Here is a 26,894-nt window from a genome sequence, read left to right on the forward strand (position 1 = left end):
AGTAATGCAGATGAAAATGTAATAGTCAGGGAGGACTGAAACGCGGTTGTAGTAGAGTAGTAGGAGTAGAAGAAATGGGCTTGATACTAGTAGTGACAGAGGAGACACTGGATTCTGCAGTAAATTTCAGCAAGTAACAGCGAATTCTCTGGGCAAGAATCACAAGAGCAGGAGACGTACTTGGAAAAGGGCGGGAGGTACGAGAAGATTTCAGTTAGATTACATCATGAGAAGACAGAAATTCCGAAATTAGATACTGGATTGTAAGGCATATCCAGGAGCAGATGTAGACTCGCATCACAATCTAATAGTGATGGAGAGTAAGCTGCAGTTTAAGAGGTTAGTCAGAAAGAATCAATACGCAAAATATTGAGATAGGGAAGTACAAAGGAATGAAGATGTATGCTTGAAGTTCTCTAAGGCTATACATACAGCAATAAGGAATAGCTGAGAAGGCAGTACATATGAACAGGAATGGCAATCTGTAAAAAGTGCCATCGGAAATGTAGGAAAGAAAAACATAGGCACAAAGAAGGTAACTACGAAGAAACTACGGGTAACAGAAGAAATACTTCAGTTGATTGATCAAAGAAGGAAGTACAAAGGAAATACAGAAATACGAAGATCAAATAAGGCAGAGGGGCTGGATAACATTCGATCAGAATTTATAAAATCATTGGAAACAAAACGACTACTTACGATGATGTGTAGAATGTATGAGTCCGACGATATACCATCTGACTTTTGGAAAAATATCATCCACACAATTTTGAAAACTGCAGGAGCCGACAAGTGCGAGAATTTTTGCACAAGCAGCTTAACAGCTTATGCATCGAAGCTGCTTACAAGAATAATATACGGAGGAACGTAAAGGGAAATTGACGATGTGTTAAACGAAGATCAGTTTGGCTTTAGTAAAGGTAAAGACACCAGAGAGGCAATTCTGACGTTGCGATTGATAGTGGAAGCAAGACTACAGAAAAGGCAAAATACGTTCATAGGATTTGTCGACGTGGAAAAAAGAGTTCCACAGCGTAAAATGGTGCAAGATATTCGAAATTCTGAGAAAAATAGGGGTAAGCTATAGGGAGAGACAGGTAATATGCAACCTGTACAAGAGCCAAGAGGGAATAACAGGAGTGGAAGACCAGGAACGAGGTGCTCGGATTAAAAAGGGTGTAAGACAGGGATGTAGTCTTTCGCCCCTACTGTTCAATTTGTACATCAAAGAAGCGGTGATGGAAATGAAAGAAGGGTTCAGCAATGGAATTAAAATTCAAGGTGGAAGGATATCAATGATATGGTTCGTTGATGACGTTGCTGTCCTGGGTAAAAGTGAAGAAGCCGGCCGCTGTGGCCGAGCGGTTCTAGGCGCTTCAGTCCGGAACCGTTCTGCTGCTACGGTCGCAGGTTGGAATCTTGCCTCGGGCATGGATGTGTGTGATGTCGTTAGGTTAGTTAGGTTTAAGTTGTTCTAAGTCTAGGGGACTGATGACCTCAGATGTTAAGTCCCATAGTGATTAGAGCCATTTGAACCATTTGAAAGTGAAGAAGAATTACGTGAACTGTTGAATGGAATGAAGGGCGCAATGTGCACAGAATGTGGATTGAGAGTAAATCGAAGGAATACGAAAGTAATGAGAAGTAGCAGAAATGAGGGCAATGATAAACTTAGCATCAGGATTGAAGCTCACGAAGTAGATGAAGTTAAGAAATTTTACTACCGGGCAATAAAATATCCAATGACGGACGGAGCAAGGAGGACATCAAAAACATACCAATCCTGGAGAAAGAGCATTCTTAGCCAAGAAAAATCTGCTAGTATCAACCGTAGGCCTTGATCTGAAGAAGAAATTTCAGAGAATCTACGTCTGGAGCACAGTGTTGTAGGGTAGTGAAACATGAACTGCAGGAAAACCGGAACAGAATAGATTCGATGCATTTGGGATGTGTTGCTACAGACGAATGTTGAAAATTTAGGGGACTGATAAGGTACGGAATAAGGAGGCCCTGCGCGGAATCGGAGAGGAAAGGAATATGTGGAAGAGACGGACAAGAAGAACGGACAGGATGATAGGAGATATGTTAAGAGCTCATGACATAGCTTCCATGATACTAGAGGAAGTAGTAGAAGGTAAAAACTGTAGTGGGAGAAGGATGTTGAAATAATTGAGGAAGTAGGTTGCAAGTGCTAGTCTGAGCTGAAGAGGTCGGTACAGGGGAGGAATTCGTGGCGAGTCACATCAAACCAATCAGAAGAGCTGATGACTCAAAAAGACTTAAGGATTACTTAACTTTTACAATCCAGTTCCACAGAAAAATCATGAGTATTTACAACTGTCTCTGAGCATTAGCTTATCACGTAATAAAGATTAATCACAAATCTTTCACCTAGAGTCTGCTTAATATTCCGAGGTGACAAATTTCATGGGATACCTCCTAACATCGTGACGGACCTCTTTTGCCCGTCATAATGCAGCAGCTCGTCGTTGCATGGATTCAACAAGTCGCTGGAAGTCCCCTGCAGAAATACAGCCATGGTGAGTCTATAGCCGTCCACAAATACGAAAGAGTTGCCGGTGCAGGATATGTGCACGAAATGCCTTCTCCATTATGTCCTATAAAAGTCCGGTGGGATTCATGTTGGGCGATCTGGGTGGCCAAATCATTCGCTCGAAATGTCCAGAATGTTCATCAAACCAATCGCGGACAATTGTGGCCCGGTAACAAGGCACATTATCATCCAAAGCACTTCCATCGTTGTTTTTAACGTGAAGTCCATGAATGGCTGAAAAAAGTCTCCAAGTAGCCAAAGTAACCTTTTCAATCAATAATCGTTTAAGTTGGACCAGAGGTCGCACTCCATTCCTCGCAAACACAGCCCACACCATTATGGGGCCACTACCAGCTTGCACAATTCCTTGTTGACAACTTTTATTCATGGCTTCGTGGGGTCGGCGCTACAATCGAATCCTACCATCACCTCTTACCAATTGAAATCGGGACTCATCTGACCAGGTGAGTTGTCTAGTATCCAACCGATATGGTCACGAACTCAGGAGAGGCACTGAGGCAATATCATGATGTTAGCAAGGGCACTCGTGTCGGTCATGTGACGCCATAGCCCGTCAACACCAAATTTGCCTCACTATGCTAACGGAAACGTTCGTCGTATACCATGCATTGCTTTCTGTTGTTTTTTCAAGCAGTGTAGCTTGTGTGCTAGCACTGAGAACTCTCGGCTTGAGCATTGTGCTGCAAAATGATGGCCAGGTCCTGCAGAAAGTGTCATCACTTCTGTCTCTAAGCTGGTCGTAGGTTGTGTTCCAAAAATGAACAGCATAGAGACAGAAGTGATGACACTTTCTGCAGGACCTGACCATCACTTTGCAGGACAATGATCGAGCATGTACAGTGCAAGCTGTTACTGATTTGTTTGACTGACGGGACTGCTAAGTGCTATACTACCTACTGCACTCCCCTGACTTAAGCCCTCGTGAGTTAAACTCTATTTCAAAACTGAAGCAAACACTTCACGGCATTCGCTTCGGAACTGTTACAAATTCGTCAGGCAATAGACCGCACCACTCGAACTGTCAGCACAATTGGCACTGCTGAGAGTATCCTACGACTTCCACATCGCTGGCAACGGGTTATACATAATGCTGGTGACTACTTTGAAGGTCAGTAAAACTTTGAAACACGTATCTATTTTGTACGAGCTGTAAATAAATAGTTGCCACTATTAAAGTTCCAATCCTCGTATTTAATGTCATATACATACAAAGCTGTCATGTGGCACACTACACATTTTTGTATACATTGTCAAATGTGTGATGTTTTAAAATGTTTTACGAAAAAGCTTTACAGTAGAGCTACGAATTTTAAATCATGTACTTTAAATAGTGATTAAGTGGATGAAACGCACATGTACCAGACAGTCAACGACTCCCACTTTGGTTTTAGACAGTGTGATTATACGTACAATAACTTCTGAAGAAGTCAGTAGTAAAACTGTCGAAAGCATGGTCGAGGTTAAATAAACTTTTATTTTGCAACTGGTTGGCTGTTATTTGCAATCGATTAAGCTCTTGTATTGACAGTTGGTGATGCGCATTCATGTTCAAAATCTTACTGTTCATTCCATTTAATAGATTCTACGTTTCTTCCTTACTTTCACAGAAAGCAGGATTGTCACCACCGAATAATTTCAGTGATTTACTGAATTTTAATCAGGCTGCAGAAAGTAAATTCTCCCACCCAATTTTCTTACTTAAATTACAGCCCATGAAATACAAAATGAGCTTTATGAAGTATAAAGTCTCCGAATGAAATCTATTCTGCATGACTATAACAACACTGTACAAGAAAGGATAGTTACAAGAAGTAAATACTATTTACTGCTTCGATAATGTACAAGGTTTTCACTGCAGTTATTACCTGACCCTCAGAAAAAATATATAAACTATAAGCGAGGCAGATTAATAAGCTGCGTTTATATCTGGACGTTCACCGGGCACTTCTGCTTCCGGCACAACATTTGAGAATAGCGGGCAGTCGTGCACCAGCGCCGCAGGCGCTTCTCCTCCAGAGACAGCAGACGTGCCGAGCTACGCTAGTACACTGGATATTTAGAAGCTTTACTGTCGGCAAACAAATCACTTAAAACAATCCTCATCTGTTTTTCAGTCTCAGTTTCACATGTTGTAATCACGTGACATGTTTAGATCTCTCTGGATCATCTTCAGTTATATGTAGTTGCGTCAGCAACCAGTCTTGTCTGTGCCAGAACTTCACATTAGACTCTGATATGAGATTCTGACACAGACACAACATCAGTTTAATGTTATGATCTGACACAGACACGACTGATTGAAGACGCAACTACACAGACCGGAAGATGATCCAGAAAGACCGAAAATGATATGTGCTACAAAATTGGAACAGAAGAAAAACTCCTTGTTGCACGAGATAGGTTAATTTAATCTTCACATGTGACGCATTCATCTGTTCTAGCCATCATCAGACAGTCTGGAAAAATTACAGACTGGTATAAGTATAAACTACTATTAAAGGCAATGATACATGGGTACATAACAATAACAATAGAAAGACATACACCGATTGGACCGTGGAGCACAGGGTCACTTTTGTGTTTCAGGGGTTTGTGAGGGGTATAAATTTCAACTTATAAAATATTGCTCCGTAACTGACCTTAACGACAAAAATTCTTGATGATCGTAATCGAGGCCCCCAATGTAATTAAGAGTCCTATAGAACTGGGAAGAAATAGCCAGAAAGTCACTGTTAATGCTTCGTTTCATCACCTGTAAGCAACACGAAAAAAGGTAATTACAGTAGGAAGAAGAGTCATTAAAGCATACAGGGGGTACGTAACTTAGGCAACTAGGTATATTCAGTGAGCAGAAAAATATCAAGAGTGCAAAATACAGCAATGTAATGGTCATTCTAATACACATTTAGCAAATGACTAGCCACTAATAATAAAGAAGCAGCAAAAATTTCTAGTAAAAATACGAAGCAGCCAAGCCAGAAGCAACGCTAAACCGGAAAAATAACTGGAACGATGATAAGTAACCCACGAATTTACGTTTTAGCACGTCATTTTGTGAGCCTTTTCTCGCTATAGCTCCATGAGACGTTAACAATGGCTTTGCAGTCTTGTTGCCGGCATGACAGCACGTTGAAAACAGATCATTTTTCTGTTCATGAGGCGGTTTCTTCATCGGTAAGTTACCGACCTTAGAATTAGTTTTCTTGTGCAGCGTTGCTTCTGGCTTCGTTGCTCCATATTTTTACTAAAAATTTTAGCGGCTTCTTGATTCTTATTAGCGCCCAGTCATTCGCCAAAGGTGTATTTCACTAACCATTATATCGGTGTATCTTGCACTCGTGAGATTTTTTGCTGACTGAATATGCCTAAGTTAGGTACACCTTGTACGCTTTAAGTAATTTTCTTTTTCCTATTGTCATTACCTTTTTTCGTGTTGGTTCTAGGTGATGTAATGAAGCATTCACAGTGGCTATCTAGCTGTTACCTCTCGTTGTATGGGACTCTTAATTACATTCGAGGCCTTTAGGAGCAATTTATATTTATACCAATTTGTTATTTCCCCAGATCGTCTGACGATGGCTAGAACAGGCGAAAAAACTCGTCTCATGTGAAGATAAATTTAAATTTGTGGTATGTTGCCATGGGGCCAAACTGTTGAGGTCATCGGCACCTAGGTTTTTTTGGTGTTTTTTTGTCATCAATCTTCTGACTGGTTTGATGCGGACTGCCACGAATTCCTCTCTTGTGCGAACCTCCTCATCTCAGAGTAGTACTTGCAACCTACTGCCTCAATTATCTGCTGGATGTATTCCAATCTCTGTCTTCCTCTACGGTTTTTGCCTTCTACAGCTCCCTCTAGTACCATGGACGTCATTCCTTCATGTCTTAACAGATGTCCTATCATCCTGTCCCTTCTCCTTATCAGTGTTTTGCACATGTTTCTTTCCTCTCCGATTCTGCGCAGAACCTCCTCATTCCTTACCTTATCAGTCCACCTAATTTTCAACATTCGCTGTAGCACCACATCTCCAATGCTTCGATTCTCTTTTGTTCCGGTTTCCCCACAGTCCATGTTTCAATAACATACAATGCTGTACTCCAGAAATTTATTCTTCGAATTAAAGCCGATATTTGATGTTAGTAGACTTCTCTTGGCCAGAAATGCCTTTTTTGCCATTGCTGGTCTGCTTTTGATGTCCTCCTTGCTCCGTCCGTCACTTGTTATTTTACTGGCTAGGTAGCAGAATTCCTTAACTTCATCTATATCGTGGCCATCAATCCTGATGTGTTTCTCACTGTTCTCATTTCTACTGCTTCTCATTACTGTCGTCTTTGTTCGATTTACTCTCATTCCACACTCTGTACTCATTATACTGTTCATTCCGTTCAGCAGATCATGTAATTCTTCTTCACTTTCACTCAAGACAGCAATGTCATCAGCGAATCGTGTCATTGAAACCCGTCCACCTTGAATTTTAATTCCACTCCTGAACCTTCCTTTCATTTCCATCATTGCTTCCTCGCTGTATAGATTGAACAGCAGGGGCGAAAGGCTACATCCTTGTCTTACACGCTTTTTAATACGAGCACTTCGTTTTTGGCTGTCCACTCTTATTATTCCCTCTTGGCTGTTGTACATATTGTATATGTCCCGTCTCTCCCTATAGCTTACCCCTACTGTTTTCAGAATTTCGAACATCTTGCACCATTTTACATTAAGAGCGTTTTATCCAGGTCGACATATCCTATGAACGTGTCTTGATGTTTCTTTAGTCTTGTTTCCATCATTAACCGCAACGTCGGAATTGCCTCCCTCGTGCCTTTACCGTCCCTAAAGCCAAACTTATCGTCATCTAGCGCATCCTCAATTTTCTTTTGCATTCTTCTGTATATTATTCTTGTCAGCAACTTGGTTGCATGAAATGTTAAATTGATTGTGCGATAATTCTTATCAGCTCTTGCCATCTTCGGAATTGTGTGGATGATGCTTTTGCGAAAGTCAGATGGTATGTCGCCAGACTCATACATTCTACCCACTAACGTGAATAGTCGTTTTGTTGCCACTAACCCCAATGATTTTAGAAATTCTGATGGAATGTTGTCTGTCTCTTCTGCCTTATTTGATCTTAAGTCCCCCAAAGCTCTTTTAAATTCTGATTCTAAAACTGAAGTCCATATCTCTTCTAAATCGGCTCCTGTTTCTTCTTATTTAACATCAAACAAATCCCCCTCATAGACGCTTTCAACGTATTCTTTCCATCTATCCGCTGTCTCGTCTGCATTTAACAGTGGAATTCCCGATGCACTATTAATGTTATCACCCTTGCTTTTAATGACACCAAAGGTTGTTTTGACTTTCCTGCATGCTGAGTCTGTCCTTCCAACAATCATATCTTTTTCGATGTCTTCACATTTTTCCTGCAGCCATTTCGTCTTAGGTTCCCTGTACTTCCTATTTATTTCATTCCTCAGTGACTTGTATTTCTGTATGCCTGAGTTTCCCGGAACATTTTTGTACTTTCCCCTTTCATCGATCATTTGAGGTATTTTTTCTATTACCCATGGTTTCTTCGCAGTTACCTTCTTCGTACTTATGTTTTCCTTCCCAACTTCTGTGATGGGCCTTTTTAGAGATGTCCATTCCTCTTCTACTGTACTGCCTACTGAGCTATTCCTTATTGCTGTATCTATAGCCTTAGGGAACGTCAACTGTATCTCGTCCTTCCTTAGTACTTCCGTATCCCACTTCTTTGTGTATTGATTCTTCCAGAGTCCTAGGTTTACACACTACTTAATCTACCTTAAACTAACGTACGCTAAGGACAACACACACACCCGAGGGGGGACTCTAATCTCGGACGAGGGGAGCCGCGCGAACCGTGGCAAGGAGCCCCAGACCTCGCGGCTAGCCTGAGCGACAGGTGAAGTTGAAATAAACCTATTTTGTGCAACTAAGACTGTTTTTTTCTGTTCTAAAGAGCTATTGCGGTTGTTGCACCAGTGCCACTGCGGTAGTCACGGAGTGAAGTGATTTTGGTTGAATTAAAAATGTGAAACTGAGATTGAAGGCTAAATCAGAGATGTTTTAAATACAGGGATTAATATCTCTAACGAGGAATATGTCGGCTATAGTGAAACAGTAGCTCGTTAATTTCTAGCAGGTTCCGCCAGGGGCGGTATCCTTGCTGACAGGGAGCATGCGCTTCGGCGACAGAGGCGCTGCAGTCGTGGGGATTACGTTGCATCCACTAGTTACGGGCTCGCCGAGCGTTTCCCGACATCATTCCGCCTTCTGCCTATTTAAGATGCTGCTCGACCACTAACAGGCAATTTTTCGCTCAGCTTACGCTCACGCTCGGGGTTTTGCACCGGCCACACCCAGCGGCCCATCAAATGGAGCTCTCGCCGAACTCACGCCGGCCGCTTCCAGTGGTCCAATCAAGCCGAGTCGAACCTCGTGGACCGCATGTATTCCGCGCCGCGAAGCCATCCACACAGAGACGCTAGCCATCTCGCTGGTCTTCGGTGGACTTGGTGCCACTGGGAAGGTATTTTCTGTGGAACTCAGACTTTGTGCCTATCAGTGACCGTCACGACCGTGTCACGACGGACTTCGTCTTCGTCATATGGATATCACATCAGGAGGATCTTTTAGTTTGTGTCTACGAGAGTCTACGCCATGTTGAAGCCTGCCTTTCATGCGCTATGCTAATGAAGCATATGTTACAAGCTATCTGGGAATCATTGTTTTCGTGTATGATTTGCCAAACAAGACACAATTCATTTGCATGTCGTGAATAAAATTTGAGAAGGAGCAATGCGTCGGAATTACCATTTTTTTCGAAATTAACTGATTTCAAGAAAACGTTTGATACATTTTCAGCAAAACCCTTACTTGAGAAGCAAACCAATGTTTGTACATTAGTATACTGAAGAACTTGCGAGGTATGTAAGAAAAGTAATGAGACGAACAACATTACGAGCAATCCGGCAACGTTGAGTCGTTGTACTTTCGTGGACCGGTGTGTTTGTCTCTTCCAGATGCTCAGAGTTTCAGCTCCATACAGCCATCACGTGAGTTTTGACTGAGGTATAAGTGAAGTTGTGTTTTTGCTGTGTGCTACGAGAATGGAACAGCGGAATTCAGATCTACTTTATACCATAAAATTATATGTTAATCTTGGGGAATCCGCGAGTGAGACTTTCGAAAAATTGACATACGCCTATGGGGAACATTTCTTACCAAGAGCACGAGTGTTTCACTGGCATAAATCGTTTTTGGAAGGCCGACAGCACGTTGAAGATGAATCTCAGGAAGACCAACTTCAAAAACCGACAAAAATGTCGAACGCTGCGTGCTCTTGCCAGATCGTTCTTCCAAAATAAACTGTCAAAAAAATGGTTCAAATGGCTCTGAGCACTATGGGACTCAACTTCTAAGGTCATCAGTCCCCTAGAACTTAGAACCACTTAAACCTAACTAACCTAAGGACAGCACACACATCCATGCCCGAGGCAGGATTCTAACCTGCGACCGTAGCGGTCGCGCGGTTCCAGACTGTAGCGCCTAGAACCGCTCGGCCAGCCCGGCCGGCGATAAACTGTCAATCAAGCGTTTTACGAAGACGACCGTGAAAGGTCCTGGAAAAGGGTGAAACGAGTGAGACCGGACATTGCAGTGTTGTGATGCACCATGACAATGCCCCATGCCACACGACGATTTCCATCATGGAATTTTTGATCACAAACTGCATTCCTGTTGTTCCATAGCCCCATATTCACCATATCTGAGTTCCAAAACTATTCTTAGCAGTTCTAACAGAAGTTTTAAAGTCCTAAACTTGGGAAAACCGAGGAGGAGTATGTGTTAATGGATCAAAGCTTAACCACCATCGTTTTTCTGAGAAATAATTGGTATCTGTGTCTCGTGAAGACAAACGCTAATGAGAAGTTGGAGAGACAGTTGCAACGTAGACCTGAAAATCAGTTACGATGAGTTACACCGGAATTAACAACATGTTAGATTTTGAAAACTACAGTTCCATCTCAGATGCCATCTGCTGTGATACTGCAAGTCTACGTCGATGGAAAATGATTACTCATTGCGTCAGTGGAAGCAGGAAACAGTAGTTAAAAAATGTCAGCGGAAATATGCGACAAGTGCAAACTTCTCAACGCTTACTTGTTCAAACAACGCGATACAGAAATGAACATTACAGTTGCTTTGTACAGCCTATTGCTTTGAAACATACTGTCAGACTACCGTAAAGACATCATGCACCCATTTCCGAAAACAGCAAGGGCAGATAATAGCGTAAAACACCATAGAATGATGCTAACAGCTCATGCATCACGTTGCTGACAAGAGTAATTTACAGAAGAATGGAAAATTTAGGATTTGTTAACTGACGCCCAGTTTGATTTTACGAAACGTATAGGCATCAAAAAGGCAGTTCCAACGTTGCACTTCATAACGGAAACAAGACTAAGAAAAATCAAGACACTTTTATAGCATTTGTCAACCTACAAGGGGTGTACGAAAATATGGGAACTCAAAAAGTGCAACATACGTATTTCCATGCCCAATACGGTGATATTCAAAACAGGCTCCAGTCCTCTCGGAATTGATAAAAACTGGTTCTTCACATTTTACAAGGGATTGGATTGGATTGCTTGGGGGGAGAGACCAAACAGTGAGATCATAGGTCTCATCGGATTGGGGAAGGACGGGGAAGGAAGTCGGCCGTGCCCTTTCAAAGGAACCATCCCAGCATTTGCCTGGAGTGATTTAGGGAAATCACGGAAAACCTAAATCAGGATGGCCGGACGCGGGATTGAACCGTCGTCCTCCCGAATGCGAGTCCAGTGTGCTAACCACTGCGCCACCTCGCTCGGTTTTTACAAGGGAGTCTTATACCTTTCTTCCTGCGAAATAGTGTCGAGTTCAGATAACGATGATTGAGGTGATTAGTGCTCATGCGCTCTTCTCTCCAAAGTGAACTACAAAGGCTTAATAATATTTTAATCTTTCTCAAAATATGTTTAATACGAGGTCTATTCAGAGAGTAAGTTATGATCGATCGCGAAATAGAAACCACTCGGAAAATTGAAAATGCTGCATTTGCATTAGTTAGCTACTCCTTCTAGCTACTTCTCTACATTGTCGCCACTCCGACTTAGACATTTGTTGTAGCCTTGTACCACCTTTCCAGTACCCTCGTCATAGAAAACAGTTGCCTTTGTTTCCGCCAATTATCTATGCTTGTCCACAACTCGTTGACTATGCCAAAAAGTTGTCTTCAAAGCCAGCGGTTCATGTGAGCAGAGATGAATCTCAGGGGGGTTCCAGTTACAGGCTGCATTGTAGCTGATCAAACACTTCCCATCGAAAACGCCCCAGAAGCATCTTCATTGCCTCTGCAGAGTGCGGCCGAGAATTGCCATGAAGAAGGAACCGCATGACAGTTGTGTTGTGTTGGCTGCAAGGCATCAGGCGAAATCTCTCACAAGACCTTGGTACTGGGCGGGAGACACTATTTCCTGTGCATCTTTGTATGGTCACTGTGCACTCAGAACTGAAAAGAGCGATGTGACGCGATCGACGGGCATACTAAATACACTACCCAACACATCTGTGAAAAACTTCATCGGTTTTTCACAGTGGTTTCTATTTCGCGACCCATCGGAACTTACTTTCAGAATAGCCCCGTATTAGTTCTAAATTACATTTACGTGCCAAATTATGTATTTTTTCACAGTGGTTTCTATTTCGCGACCCATCGGAACTTACTTTCAGAATAGTCCCCGTATTAGTTCTAAATTACATTTACGTGCCAAATTATGTATTACGCTGGCAGATTAAATCAGATCATTATGCGAAGTGACATAAATGAAATGATCGTAGGGCACTGAATGTCTGGAGTCCCCATATGGCAAAATTCGGCCGCCGAGTTGAAAGTCTTTTCAGTTGACACCACATTGGGCGACCTGCGTGCCGATGATTAGGTGGTGATGAGCAACACGACAGCCAGTCCCTGAGCGGAGAGAAAGACCGACCGACATGAAATCAAATACAGGCTGCTGCATGGCAGTCAGATGCGCAAACCACCGAGCTAAGGAAGCTGACAAGATCATTATGTAAATCAGTGACAATTTAAATCTGGTGTGTCTTAACTATGAACCAAGCGTATCAAGTTTTTATACATTTTTAATGTGGTACAGGCATTTACAAATGTATGTTTCTCTATGTTTTATCCATCTTAATAAGTGCATGTCTTGTTCGGTGTTCTTATTGGTAACCGTAAACTGTAGTGAGGTGGTACTGAGTAATACGGTGCTGTACCAGAATAAATTTATCAAATTTATACAAACCACTTTATTTAAACAACCAGAAAATTCCATAAGTGTAAAATGTACTGGATAGAACAGCTGATACAGCTATCATTCATGTATATGAGTTTATCAAAGAAACGTAGTGGCAGAATTTATTATAGAGTTTCAACACAGTAATATAACGGCATCAGTATAAAGTAACATTTACAACAAGATTTACTGTTGCAGTTTTAAAAAAAAGCAGCTGTTGACATGATCATGTTAGTAACACGAGCATTAAAACAGCAGATGCCAGAAAGACTTACTATAACAATTTGTAGAAAAGCAGCTGCTGATAAAATTTAGAAACCAAAACCAGTCAGTTAAATGGCAACTGATCACCAGATTTACTGTTACAGCTTAAAGAAAGCAACTGTTATCAGAATATAACAGAATAGTCAGTGCCATGAACCAAGCAGCAACTTCTATCAGATTTACTGTTACAGCTTACTGGAAACAACTTGTGGCAGAATTTAATCAACATCTACACTTATACTGTGAAAACCACCTGTGCATGGTGGAAGGTACCTCGTACCATTACTAGTCATATCCTCTCATGTTCCACTCGCAAACAGAGCAAGGGAGAAGCGACGGTGTAGAAGCCTACGTATGAGCCCTAATTTGTTGCATCTTATCTTCATGTTGCTTGCCATCATGCACGCGAAATTTACGTTGGTGGCAGTAGAATTGTTTTGGGATCGGCTTCAGAGACCGGTTCTCTAAATTTGTGCAATAATGCCTTGTGGAAAGAATATCGTCTTCCCTCCAGGGATTCCCATTTGAGTTCATGGAGAATCGCCGTAATACCTGCGTGCTGATCGAATCTACCGGTAACAAGTCTAGCAGCCGGCCTCTGAATTGCTTCGATGCCTTCCTTTAATCTGAACTAGTGAGGATCCCACACAACTTGAGTGGTACTCACGAATGGGTCGCACAAACGCTCTATATGTCGTCTCCTTTATGGGTGAGCTACACGGTACCAAAACTCTCTAAATAAAACGAAGTCGAGTGCGCGCCTTCTTTACTATTAACCTGCCGTTCTCACTCCTTTCATATCGCTTTGCATCGTTACGCCTAGATATTTAATCGATGTGACCGAGTCAGGCTGCACTCTACTGACGCTGTATTGGAGCATTGTAGGACTGTTTCTCTTCGCCATCAGCATTAACTTACATCTTTCTACGTTTAGAGAGGTATGATATTCATAACGCTAACTAGAAATTTTGTCTACATTCCTATAGTCACCGAACGAAGGCACCTTGCTATAAACCACAGCGTCATCGGAAAACAGCCGTAAATTCCTGCTCACCCTGCCCATCGGATCATTTATGTATATAGAGAACAAAAGCAGTCCTATCAGACTTCTCTGGTGTCTTCCTGATGATAACTTGGTCTCTGATGAACATTCGCCATCGAGGACAACGTACTAAGTTTTGTTACTTACGGAGTCTTCGAGCCACTCACATAGCTAGGAACCTAAACAGTCTGCAAGGAGGCACAGTGTCAAATGCTTTCCGGAAATTTAGGAATATGGAATGTGCCTGTTTCCCTTCATTCATGGTTTGCAGCATACCTTATGAGAAAGGGGCAAGATGAGTTCCGCACGAGCGATGCTTTCTAAATCCGTACTTATTTGTGAACAGTAGCTTCTCTGACTCAAGGACATTTATTATATTCGACCTATAACTGCAGCAAACCGATGTTAAGGATACTGGTCTGAAGTCATACGGGTCAGTTCTTTTACCGTTCTTGTGTACAGGAGTCATCTGCGCGTTTTTCCATTCGCTTGGGCCTTTCCGTTGGGCAAGAGATTCGCGATAAATGCAGGCTAAGTAAGGGGCCAATGCCGCAGACTTCTCTCAGTAAAACCGAATTCGGATTCTATATGGACCTGGCGACTTACTTGCTTACAACTCTTTCAGTTGCTTGTCTGCGACACGGATGCCTATTCCTGTGTCCTCCATGCGGCAGACTGTGAGACAGTCAAAAGTCGGTATGTTTGTACGATCCTATTGTGTGAATGATTTCTTAAACGCTAAATTTAAAACTCCAGCTTTTAATTTGCTGTCTTTTGTTGCCACCTCAGCTTGGTCGACGATTGACTGAATACAATGATCCATTGGATTAAGCAGTAACTGCCCACCACATTTACTACTGAAATTTACAGAATGCTGGCCCCGGCTCCAGGATCCACGAGCACACAAAACGAACAAACAGAATTACAAGAGCCCCCTTTCTGTAACACACGAAACACTGATGAACAATCAAAACTCTTTTACAACCTATACATACGCACATCAGCCCAACTTGAGATTGGAAACCGCTTAGCCACACAAGGCACAATAACTAAAGGTGTAAGTATCATGTCACGAGAGTCATTTAAATTAATACGGCTCTGCCACCTGAACAGGGCCCACACCTAATACGACCCGATTTTGCCTACTGGCTGCACTGATACTGTGAGATTAATAACAATCTATCGCTATGAAATCACTTAGTAACCGCTCTGCCATATCTAGTTCACTGACATCATACCGATTATGACAAGTTTTTGAGTAACGAGAGAGACGGACAGATCACACAACATGACAGTCATAAAACAAAATGCTCATCGTCGTTTGTGTGAAACGGTGAGGAAATCAACAGCAGCACCCAAATAACTGAGACTGCTAGTAAATAGGTGATTCCACCATGCAGCTCTCATTCAGGACCCAACAGGCCATAATCCACAGGCTCCCCTCACGCCCAATGATCGGAACTAACCGACATATAGCGGATCCGGCCCCGCACCTGACGCAAGTATTCTTAAGATATTCAAGCTAAGAGCACAAGGACGGGTTCAATCGCCACGTCGGAACACGTCCCTTGCGGGAGATATTCACTGGTCAAACAGCAACAGTTGCAACATCGGAACAGCACAGGCCAGCCTTTCAGGCGTAGCTGCTGCCCAAGCCTACCGTCGGCCGTGGAGACATTGCACTAGAGACCGACAGCAGCGCTCCGAGTGGCCTGGCAGTGAACTTCAAATTCTGGATAATATGGCGCAATAATCTGGATTGCGAAATACGAGTCCTAGTTGATATTATATTTCATTTATACTTTACGCTTGGGAATGGTAGCCTGGTGAATACGTGTATTTATTTGTAAAATCGAATACTGCAATTTCGATCGTGCGTTGGTGGTACTGTGCTTAAATTTTGCTCTCATCCGTAATATTCGATGGGGTAAATGATACCATCTTTGTTTTGGTTTCATATGAAACAGAAGCTGATTTAGTAGCATGGTATTCTGTGTTCTCATGTTTATTTGTTACTGCACACGAATCCGTGAGTAAACTGCTAGATTTAAACGGATTGTAACTATATTGCTCGTATTCTGCGTTAGTTTTTGTTCCCACCCGTTTTTATACTTTAGTATTTAATAGAGGCGACCGAAATTTTCATTGCCTTCTGCTTAAGTATTCTCTTTGTAGCACATGTTAACATCGTGCGAAAGCATTTATGTTACTACAGTCATATTTTTAGCATTTCCATGGAAGTATGTATTCTCACTTAGACTACAAAGCACCTACACTGACAAAGAGCAACACCACTCAGAGCAGGAGGGCATCGTCATTCCGTGACAAAACGTAATAAGGCTGAGTAGCAGTTCTGTGAAACGTTGCTAAGACGGAGTTCTCCATTAGATGTGAAAAAATGCAGAAAACAGACGCAAACAACAGTAAAGCACAATAAAAAGAACATTCTTACATTGTATTTACATCTAACAGTTCACACAAAGCAACAAATTCACAAAATTTCATAGAACACTATGCAACGAAAGCACCTTCTGTTAGATACGGATGCGAGCACAATGTGAACAGCATATTAACAACTAAATTAAGAGAGTGCAATACACAGAATAAGTCGTAATCAGAAGCACAATGTGACACAACAAAGTTCTGGTAACTACGAAATGAAAAGAAATATGGAAGACTAAAAATAAGCCAATAAGAAAGCGAGGTGGTGGACTGATAGACTTGTAACGCTCCAAGTGGCCTGGCAGCGAACCAAGGTCTTGTTGCGGGAAGTCCCTACATGAGTCACACCCCCGTGGGAGCTTACTGGGACCGCTGAATACAGCGGCTGCCCTTAGATACCGCGTCACAACATGCGACCTGCCTCTGGTGCCGGATCCAGCGCTCATTCTACTTCTACGACCTGCGGTGCTGTCAACCAGAGACGCAAATCGATAGAGTGCGAAAAGGAAAAATACCCCGCATGGTACAATAACTTCTATAACACTGATGTTAGAATGGTTGTGGAAGGCGCAAGAGTAATCAGTGTGAGAGGACGCATATTTTGATATGTTGTGTACTAATGAAGTGTACACTCTGAGACAAAGAGATCGACGAACCACAAAGGAACTACCCGACTGGGATGGCGAAAGTAGATGTGATATACAGTACATACAAATAAAAGACCAGAGTTTCAGGAAAAAATGGGTGATTTATTCAAGAGAAAGAGATTTACAAACTGAGCAAGGTAACAACGCGTTGGTCCACCTCTGGAATTTACAAAAGCAGTTATTCGGCTTGGCATTGATTGATAGAGTTGTTGAAAGTCATGGTGTCGTGCCAAATTCTGTCCAATTGGCGAGGTAGATCGTCAAAATCGCGAGGTTGTTAGAGGGCCCTGCCCATAATGCTTCAAACACTCTCCGTTGGGGAGAGATCTGGCAAACCTGCCGGCCAATATAGATCTGGAAATCAGAAGACAAGCAGTAGAAACTCCCTCTGTGTGCAGCAGGGCATTATCTTGCTGAAATGTAAGCCCAGGATTGCTTGCCATGAAGGGCAACAAAATGAGGCGCAAAATATCGTCAACGTTCCGCTGTGCTGTATGAATGCCCACCAACCGCCACTGGATTTTGACGATCTGAGGCGCCAGTTCGACAGAATTTGGCACGATATCCCTCAGCAGAACATCCAACAACACTGTTAATCACTGTGAAATCGAATAACTGCTTCCGTAAGAGCCAGACGTGGACCAACGCGTTATTGGCTTGCCCACTTTGTGAATCTCTTTTTCTTGACGGAAGTTTCCAATTTTTCTGAAACTGTAATCATTTGTTTGTCCGTACCTGTAAATAATATCTACCTATTTAGAGCCATTCGGAAAATTCCTTCGTGGTGTAATATTTTCTTTGTCTTCGAATATATGTATTTGTTCATGGTCATTTTAACGACAATTCTGTAAGAAGTCAAGAATTTGACACGTGTGAGACCTGGTTTCCGAGGTTTGAAGTAGGCCGCCCTGGAATCTCATGTAGTCTTTTCCTGACGACTCTTGCTTGAACGAGGACACTGGACTTCGGTGGAGACAAATGTTGGACTAGGCTTTTTTGATAGTCAGCGCACCCGCATAGTTTAAACAGTCGGAAAATTCACGGGGATAGGAGTACCCACGTGGAGAGAGTCGATGTCACACTGCTCTCGAGTGGTGGTTTTTTCTCGCAACTGAAGGACATTAGCTTGACGCGAGTGATTAACCTTTACGAAGAGTAGTGTAATTGATGCTCAAGAATTACGACGTTTTTGGAGAACAAAAATCTCCTCTATAAAAATCAACGTGGATTCTGCAAACAGAGATCTTGCGAAACTCAGCTCGCTCTGTTCCTCTATGAGATCCATAGAGGCGTAGACAACGGCGCCTCAAGTTGATTTCTTATTCCTTCAATACCATCCCGCACTACCGTTTAGTGAAAAAAATACAAGCTTATCAAATAACTGACCACATTTGCTACTGGATTCAACACCTCCTTGCAGACAGAACACAACACGTCGCTCTTAACGGAACAAAACCAACAGATGTAAAGGTAATTTGTGGATTACCCCAAGGAAGTGTGATAGGACGGTAATGGTTTACACTGTACATAAGTGATCTATTAGAAAGCGTTAGATGCTCTGTAAGACTTTCCGTAGATGATGCAATTGTCTATAAAAAAGTAGCAACGCCGGAATACAGTATCTATTAGCAGAATGACCTGCCGAGGATTAATGAACGGTGCAGGCTCTGGCACTTGACCTTGAACGTAAGTAAATGAAACATATTGCGCATACATAGGCAAATAAAGCCACTACTGTACAACTATACTACTGATGAGAGAACTAGACCGATGAACCAAAGAAACTGGTACAAAATGTTCAAATGGCTCTGAGCACTATGGGACTTAACTTCTGAGGGCATCAATCCCCTATAACTTAGAACTACTTAAATCTAACTAACCTAAGGACATCATACATATCGTGCCCGAGGCAGGATTCGAACCTGCGACCGTAGCGGTCGCGCGGTTCCAGACTGTAGCGCCTAGAACCGCTCGGCCACTCTGGCCGGTGAAACTGGTACACCTACCTAATATCGTGTAGGGCCCCCGCAAGTAGGCAGAAGTGCCGCAACACAACGTGGCATGGACTCGACTAATGTCTGGAGTAGTGAAGGAGGAACTGACACCATGAATTCTGCACGGCTGTCTATAAATCCATAAGAGTACGACGGGGTGGTGATCTTTTCTGAACAGTAAGTTGCAAGGGATCCCATATATGCTCAATAATGTTTATGTCTGCGGAGTTTGGTGGCCAACGGGGTGTTTAAACTCAGAAGAGTGTTCCTGGAGCCACTCTGCAGCAATTATGAACGTATGGGCTGTCGCATTGCCTTGCTGGAATTGCTCAAGTTCGTCGGAATGTACATTAGACATGAATGGTTGCAGGTGATCAGGCAGAATGCTTACGTACGTGTAACCTGTCAGTGTCGTATCTAGACGTATTGTGGGTCCGATATCGCTCCAACTGCACACGTCCCACACCATTACAGAGCCTCTACCAGCTTGAACAGTCCACTCCTGACATGCAGGGTCCACGGATTCATGAGATTGTCTCCATTCCCGTACACGTTCATCCGCTCGACACAATTTGAAACGAGATTCGTCCGACCAAGCAACATCTTTCCAGTCATCAACAGTCCAACATCGGTGTTTACGGGCTCAGGCGAGGCTAATGCTTTGTGTCGCTCAGTCATCAAGCGTAAACGAGTAGTCTCTCGGCTCCGAAGGCCCATATCGATAGTGTTTCGTCGAATGGTTCGCATGCTGACACTTGTTGATGGCCCAGCATTGATATCTGGAGCAATTGCTCTTCTGTCATGTTAAACGATTCTCTTCAGTCGTCGTTGGCTCACTCTTGAAACGTTCGTAGTGGAAAATCACTACTTCATCGCACCTCACAGATTCTGTGTCCCATTGCTCGTGCGCCGACTGTAACACCACATTCAAACTCATTTAAATCTTGATAACCTGCCGCTGTTGCAGCAGTAACGGATCTAACAGCTGCGCCAGACACTTTTGGTCTTATTTACATATCTCTGCATTTGAATATGCATGCCTTTACCAGTTTCTTTGGCACTTCAATGTACAAGCAGTATCGACCGTAAAATATCTAGGAACGACCTTTAGTGGAACGATCACATGAAATAAATATCAGGAAAAGCAGATGCCAGGATCTTTAGGGACTCTCCCCGTAGGAAGTAGCTTGTAGGTGCTTGGTCGACTCATTATTGAGTATTGTTCATCTTTCTGTAGGACTGATAGAAGAGAAAGCGCATTTCGTCACGGGATCGTTTACTCGGCGTTAGAGTATTACCGAGATTCTTAACAAACCCCGAGGGCAGACGTTACAAGAGGGGCGTTGTTCATCACAGAGAGGTTTACTATTGAAATTTCGAGAGAGCACTTTACAGGAAGAGTCGGGCAACATATTACTACCTCTCATATACATCTCTCGTAATGACCGTGACGAGAAAATTCGAGAAATGGAGCCAATACACAGGCTTATCGACAATAATTCATCTCAGGTACCATTCGCGAGTGAAACAGTAAAGGGGTGTGTGTGTGTATGGGGTGGGGGGGATAAGTTAGTTGTACCAGAAATTCTCTCCGCCACACACCAGTAGGTGGCTTCTGGAGTATGACACAACTGGGCAAATTTCATTGTGCTATTTTATCAGGACTTTGACTTTACAACTGGGCTAGCTGACAGTATTGGGGGCTGTGCCAAATAGTTTGCTGTTTTAAGCAGGTTAACTGCACTCATTACAAATTTTAGTATTCAACTTGACACGGAACAGACACACTTTTAATAACAATTTTTAAGGCCTTCATCGTATCTGACTGAGTTTCCCTGGCAATGCAATATTCCATTTTAAATCTAATTCGACCTTTATTGACCACATTATGGATTTGTTTAAAGGATTTTGTCAATTATTAATGTATTTTTGGTATTGCCTACCTTCTTTATGTGTGATCGTTGTCGGCCTGTAAAACCTTTCACTTAAACAGCAGAAGCTGTTACTGGGAGGAAAAAAGCGTACTGGCGTACCGTCATGCCTCAGATACAAAGCCAAACGATTCGACAAGGGGAGTGTCCACCCACATGTTATCAAATAACACAAGGATTACTTCTAGTGCTCCGATCACTTTAGGGAACATTGCTCATGATCAACAGCTGTGTTAATTATCCATCACTACAGACACATTCTCCCTTAGGTAACTAGTCCGTCTTGCTTTATAGTCTCAACTTCGGGAATGAGAAGCTGGTTCCAACCGATCGTTCTATGAGCAGATGACATTTTTTGAGAATAAGCTGGTGATACTGAAACCTAAAATTTTCGTTCCTTACGTTCCCTGGTATAAATAAGGACGTATAACAGTTGTACTTAATGACAGCGAATTAGAAAAATTATAACAAACAACCTATTCACTGATGCTACAATGAAGATTTGGCAATATAAGATGTATTTCCCTTCGCTTTGTCTGTCTTCACATTTTAGCTGCATTTTTCGGTTCTCCTAGTCCCTAGGTAGCGCTCTTGAAACGTCTCCGAGAGGCGTTTTTAATTCCCTCAAGGTTTTTCTTCTGACGAGGAAGGCCAGATTAAAACTTCATTTCCTCGGAGAGATATCTCTCCTGAATTAAACTTCGTCTGATTATTTTTCCCAAAAAGTTTTTACCCGCATTGTTTATATATCTCCCAGCCCTTTGTCCGCAGTGGTCTGTTGTTCTTTCCCCGAAACATTTCACAGCGCAAGGCTGCTAATATTTTCGGAGGACGGAAATGAAGAGTTTTTATTACTATAGATTCATGTTACTTGCTTTAAAGACATCCTTGCCCTATTGCCATATTTTACAGTGTCGCATGTGTTCCAAGAAGTTTTAGTCGTATGAACACCAATACGTCTAGATTTATTTAGTAAGACATTGTGGATGTGGAATTTACACTAACTATATGATAGAAAGTATCCAAACACCTATTAGTGGACATTAGTATGAGATGTGTCCCTCCCTCAGCCTTATGACGTCTTCGACTGTGCTGGAAACACTTTCAGTGAGGTGTCTGAATGTCTGTGAAGGAATGGCAACCAACTGTTCCACAGGAGCTGAAACCGGCTGTTGAGGAAAAATAAACTGCCATTCCTTCAGACATTCAGACACATCATTAAAGAAGCTGAATGCCATCTGAGGGGCCTGGGTTTGCGTCCTGGCCGGGTCGTTGATTTTCTGCACTTGGGGACTGGGTGTTCTGTTGTCTTCAGCAGAATTTTATCTTCATCGACATGCAAGTCGTTGAAATGGTGTCAACTAAAAAGACATGCACCAGACCACCGGTCTGTCCTGGAGAAGACCCTAACCAACGCACGTTTCATTTCATTTCACCTCATCAAAGTGTCCACCGGTGCTAGCTAATATCGGCGGCTGACGCACGTCCAAGAGGCTCTCGGTAAGTAAAGCGATTGTTATTGAAATAAGAGCTAATTTAGTTAATATTACATTTTGGATTAGTGCATTTACTTGTTCGCTAGGCTATCTATTGAAGGCTTCGCTTTTCTGAGCTTATTTAGATCGAAAAGAAAGTATTTCATAAAGTCCGTTAGTTTTGTTTACGTTTTAGGCATAAATTTCGGGCGAGTGTAGATCTTTTTTTTTTCTTTTGACTACACTTAGCGTTTCAAAGTTAAATTAATTTAGAAGTTACGAAAGTAAGTTTAAAAGTTTTTTTACACTAGCGTTTAGTTACGTATTAGTACAGGCAATGAAACTTCAGTGGTATTGTGTCAAGTTATTCTCTGCTTCTGTGTAAATTTTTGTGTAAATTTTTCTATCAAACCACGTGTGACAAATGTGATGGTTGCCGTAGAAATCTGAAGGAGGGGGTTTTCTGTGAAGACTGTAGGTTATGGTTTCATTAGGGCGAATGTAGCGGCGAGGAAACGGGGGTTGATAATGATGCTCTTCCATGGCAATGTAGGTTATGTAGAAAAGTCAGAAAAATCGCTGAACAGGAGCAAAGATTTGTGACCTTATGGCTGAATTCGAAAACGTTTGGAGGAAAAAGAGATGGGGTGCTGGAAAAGGTACCAAGCAAAGGGCGTAAAAGGGAAACTGTTGAAAAAAATTTAGAAATTCCGTTAATAAACCAGTTTGACTTACTGTCTGAAGTGGTTGAGGAAGGACCTCCTCCAGATGTCGCTGAATGTAGGTTGAAGCAGAATATTAGCTTCAAGATAAAAGACAAGTCGGGATCAAATCAGAATAAGAAAAGAAGAATTCTGCTTCTACGTAGCAGTCATGGGAGTGGTGCAGGCCAGTAGCTTCAGGAGAAATTAGGTGAAGGGTACCAGGCACAAGTTTTGTGAAGCCAGGTGGCAGCTATGCAGGGACTTTGAGAAGGAAGATCAGATAACTATAGTTGGGGGAGCAGAAAACTGCCTAGCTATGAATCCAAGACAGTATTGGGAGTGACCTCGACAAAATAGGAGCAGAAACTTTGGACACAAATGTGGGGTTTGTAGAGGTCTTTCAGCGGCTTGAGTGACCCTGAGTAAACACTGCTGTAAGGCAAGTTAACACTGAGCTAAACACGATGCTCCAGACAGAGGGAAAATCTCACATGAGTGTTGTTCCAGTTGATGCTATTGGTAGGTGGGACACACTACACTTGGCCTGCACCTAAATAAGAATGTGAAAGATAAGTTAGCTTCACTATTAGCAGATACTGTAAGGGCAGCCACAGTCACGCAAGGGATGATCCCTGTGGTTAATGAGACCAGGCAGACAGGTTTTTTGGGTTTAAGCCCTTTCCAGACTGACAATAATAAAGAAAAATAGAATAAAAGAAGCTTCATGCAGGTAAACAGGGACAAAGCTAAAGGTTGTATCAATTTACTTCATCACAATATCAGGGGAATAAAAAATAAAATAGATCAGCTGTTAGTGTGTTTAGATGATATCAAAAATAAGAATGAGACTGATATACTTTGTGTGTCTGAACACCATGTAACTGTGGGGGTGGAAAGTGTAGTATAAATGAGTATAATTTAGCATCTTAAACTTGCAGATCTAGCATGGATAAAGAAGCAGTTGCCATTTATACAAAACAAGGGTATAAGTACAAACCAGTAGAGGAAAGCAAATTTTGTGTCGATCAGCACTTTGAAGATTATGCATGTGAATTACAGCTAAATAATGTAGTGTTGATATTAGCAACAGTGTACAGGTCCCCATTATCAGATTGGGAGCTATTCATAAAAAAAAGTTTGACTCCATATTATGCTGTCTGTCAGACAAAAAGAAGAACTTATTAATCTGTGGTGATTTCAATGTAAACTTTCTAAGCAGTTATGACAGGAAAAGTGAACTAGAAGTATTATCAATGACATGTAACTTAGAATCAGTGACCAATTTCCCTACATGTATAGTGCAAGACAGTAGCACTCTAATAGATAATGAATTTTTGCAGCAAGAGGATGTAGAATTAACACATGCTTCCCCTGTGATAAATGGATTATCAGACCATGATGCACAACTGATTAACTTACAAAACTTAGCAGGGTGAACAGTTCAGAAACCATTAAGTAAAAGTGTAAGGTTGGTCAAACTGGTGTCTATAGAATACTTCAGAGAAAGTTTAAGTAATGTTAATTGGGGAGATGTACATAATGAGCCAAATGCCAATGATTAATGCAAGATATTTCTTGATAAATTTATATCCCTTTTTGAACACTGTTGCCCCCAAAAAATTACTAAAAGAAACACCAAACAGTTTTCAAAGAAACCTTTGATCACTACAGGTATTAAAGTGTCTTCACAAAGGAAAAGAAAATTGTATGTGGCAGCAAGAATTAGTAAAAACCCAGAAGTAATTTTATTCTACAAAAATTATTGTAACATACTGAGAACAGTTGTCAGAAAATCAAAAAATATGTATATAACAGATGAAATTAGCAACCCAGACAATAAAATCAAATCAGTATGTAATGTTGTTAGAAGAGAGGCAGGAAAAGTAACCACTAGGGCAGATAGTATTATTATTAAAGAGAATGAGACCATCTTAACCAACAGTACACAAGCAGCTAATGTATTTAACAACCATTTCTTAAGTGTAGGTGAAAAAATTGGTGAGAACAGTTAAAAAGAAAAAGCCATGTAGCACATGGAACAGTCAATTTTGAAAAATGCTAGTCAGATTAATTTTCATCTAACAACCTCTTGTGAAACAAGGAAAATAATTAAATATTTGAAAAATAAATGTTCTGTTGGAGTAGATGACATCTCTAACAAGCCATTGAAACAATGTGGAGCAGTTACAGCTGATGTTCTGTGTCACATATGTAATACATCACTAACTCAAGGTATTTTCCCAGACAGGCTAAAATAAGCCATTTTCAAGCCTCTCTGAAAAAAAAAATAACGGAGACCACAGACGTCAATAATTACCGGTCAGTTTCCTAATTCACAGCATTTTCAAAAATTTTCGAGAAAGTAATGTACTCAAGAGTGATTAGCCATCACAGCAGTAATGAGATACTTAGTAAATCACAGTTTGCATTTCAAAAATGCTGTTGACAGAAATATAACATTTCACTGCCCACATAATAGAGTCTTTAAGTAGTAATATGTCACCAATAGGAATTCTCTGTGACTTATCCAGAGCATTTGATTGTGTGAACCAAGACATTATGTTACAAAAATTACAGTTCTATGGTATAAGTGGAACAACATATTAGTGGTTTAAGTCAGATCTACAGAACAGGAAGCAGAAGTTTAAGTGATTTATGGAAGTTTCTCACTTCATCTAAGTGTGGTGAAATTACATTAGATGTTCCACAGGGTTTGATTAAGGGTCCCCTTATGTTCTTGATATATGTGAATGACACCCCTTCTTATCTGAAACAATAAGCTAAACAGACACTGTTAGCTGATGATACAAGCATTATTTTTAATCCAGTAAAAGAAAATCCAGTACAAAAGGATACAAATAATGTCTCTGGAAAAGTTATTGATTGATTTCCTGGAAACAGGCTTGCTCTGAACTTTGAAGAAACACAGTACATCCAATTTTCTCCTGCAAGGAGTACAGTTCCTTCAATAAATATAACACATCAACAGAAGTCAGTAGCCAGGGTAGAGCATACTAAGTTGTTGGGTGTACACATAGATGAGATTCTTAATTGGAAAATTCATATTTTGGATTTTCTAAAGCAACTAGGCTCAGCAACTTTCACAATCAGAATAATTGCTGATTTTGAGGATATATAAATTACCAAGCTAACATACTTTGCGTACTTTCACTCTCTGATGCCATATGGAATAACATTTTGGGGTAACTCAACACTTAGGCAAAAGGTATCCACTACTCAAAAGAAAGTGGTTGGAATAATGTGTGGAGTTCATAGTCGCATCTCCTTAAAAGGATAATAATTCTCACAACAGCCTCACAATACATTTGCTCACTAATGAAATTTGTTCTCAACAACATGGACCAGTTTAAAAAGAACAGTGACATTGATGATTATAATACCATAAGAAAGAAAGAGTTACACTATCCCCTACTTAACCTATCTTTGGCTCAGAAAGG

General features: G+C 41.6%; 1 protein-coding gene across 1 annotated transcript in view; it reads right to left on the reverse strand.

The window, feature by feature from the left end:
* LOC126456525 (agrin-like) overlaps positions 1-26,894 on the reverse strand; it is a 1,113,065-nt gene that overhangs the window by 553,091 nt on the left and 533,080 nt on the right. The gene's annotated exons all lie outside the window — the stretch shown is intronic.

Source organism: Schistocerca serialis, chromosome 2 (assembly GCF_023864345.2).
Source record: "Schistocerca serialis cubense isolate TAMUIC-IGC-003099 chromosome 2, iqSchSeri2.2, whole genome shotgun sequence".
NCBI lineage: Eukaryota > Metazoa > Arthropoda > Insecta > Orthoptera > Acrididae > Schistocerca > Schistocerca serialis.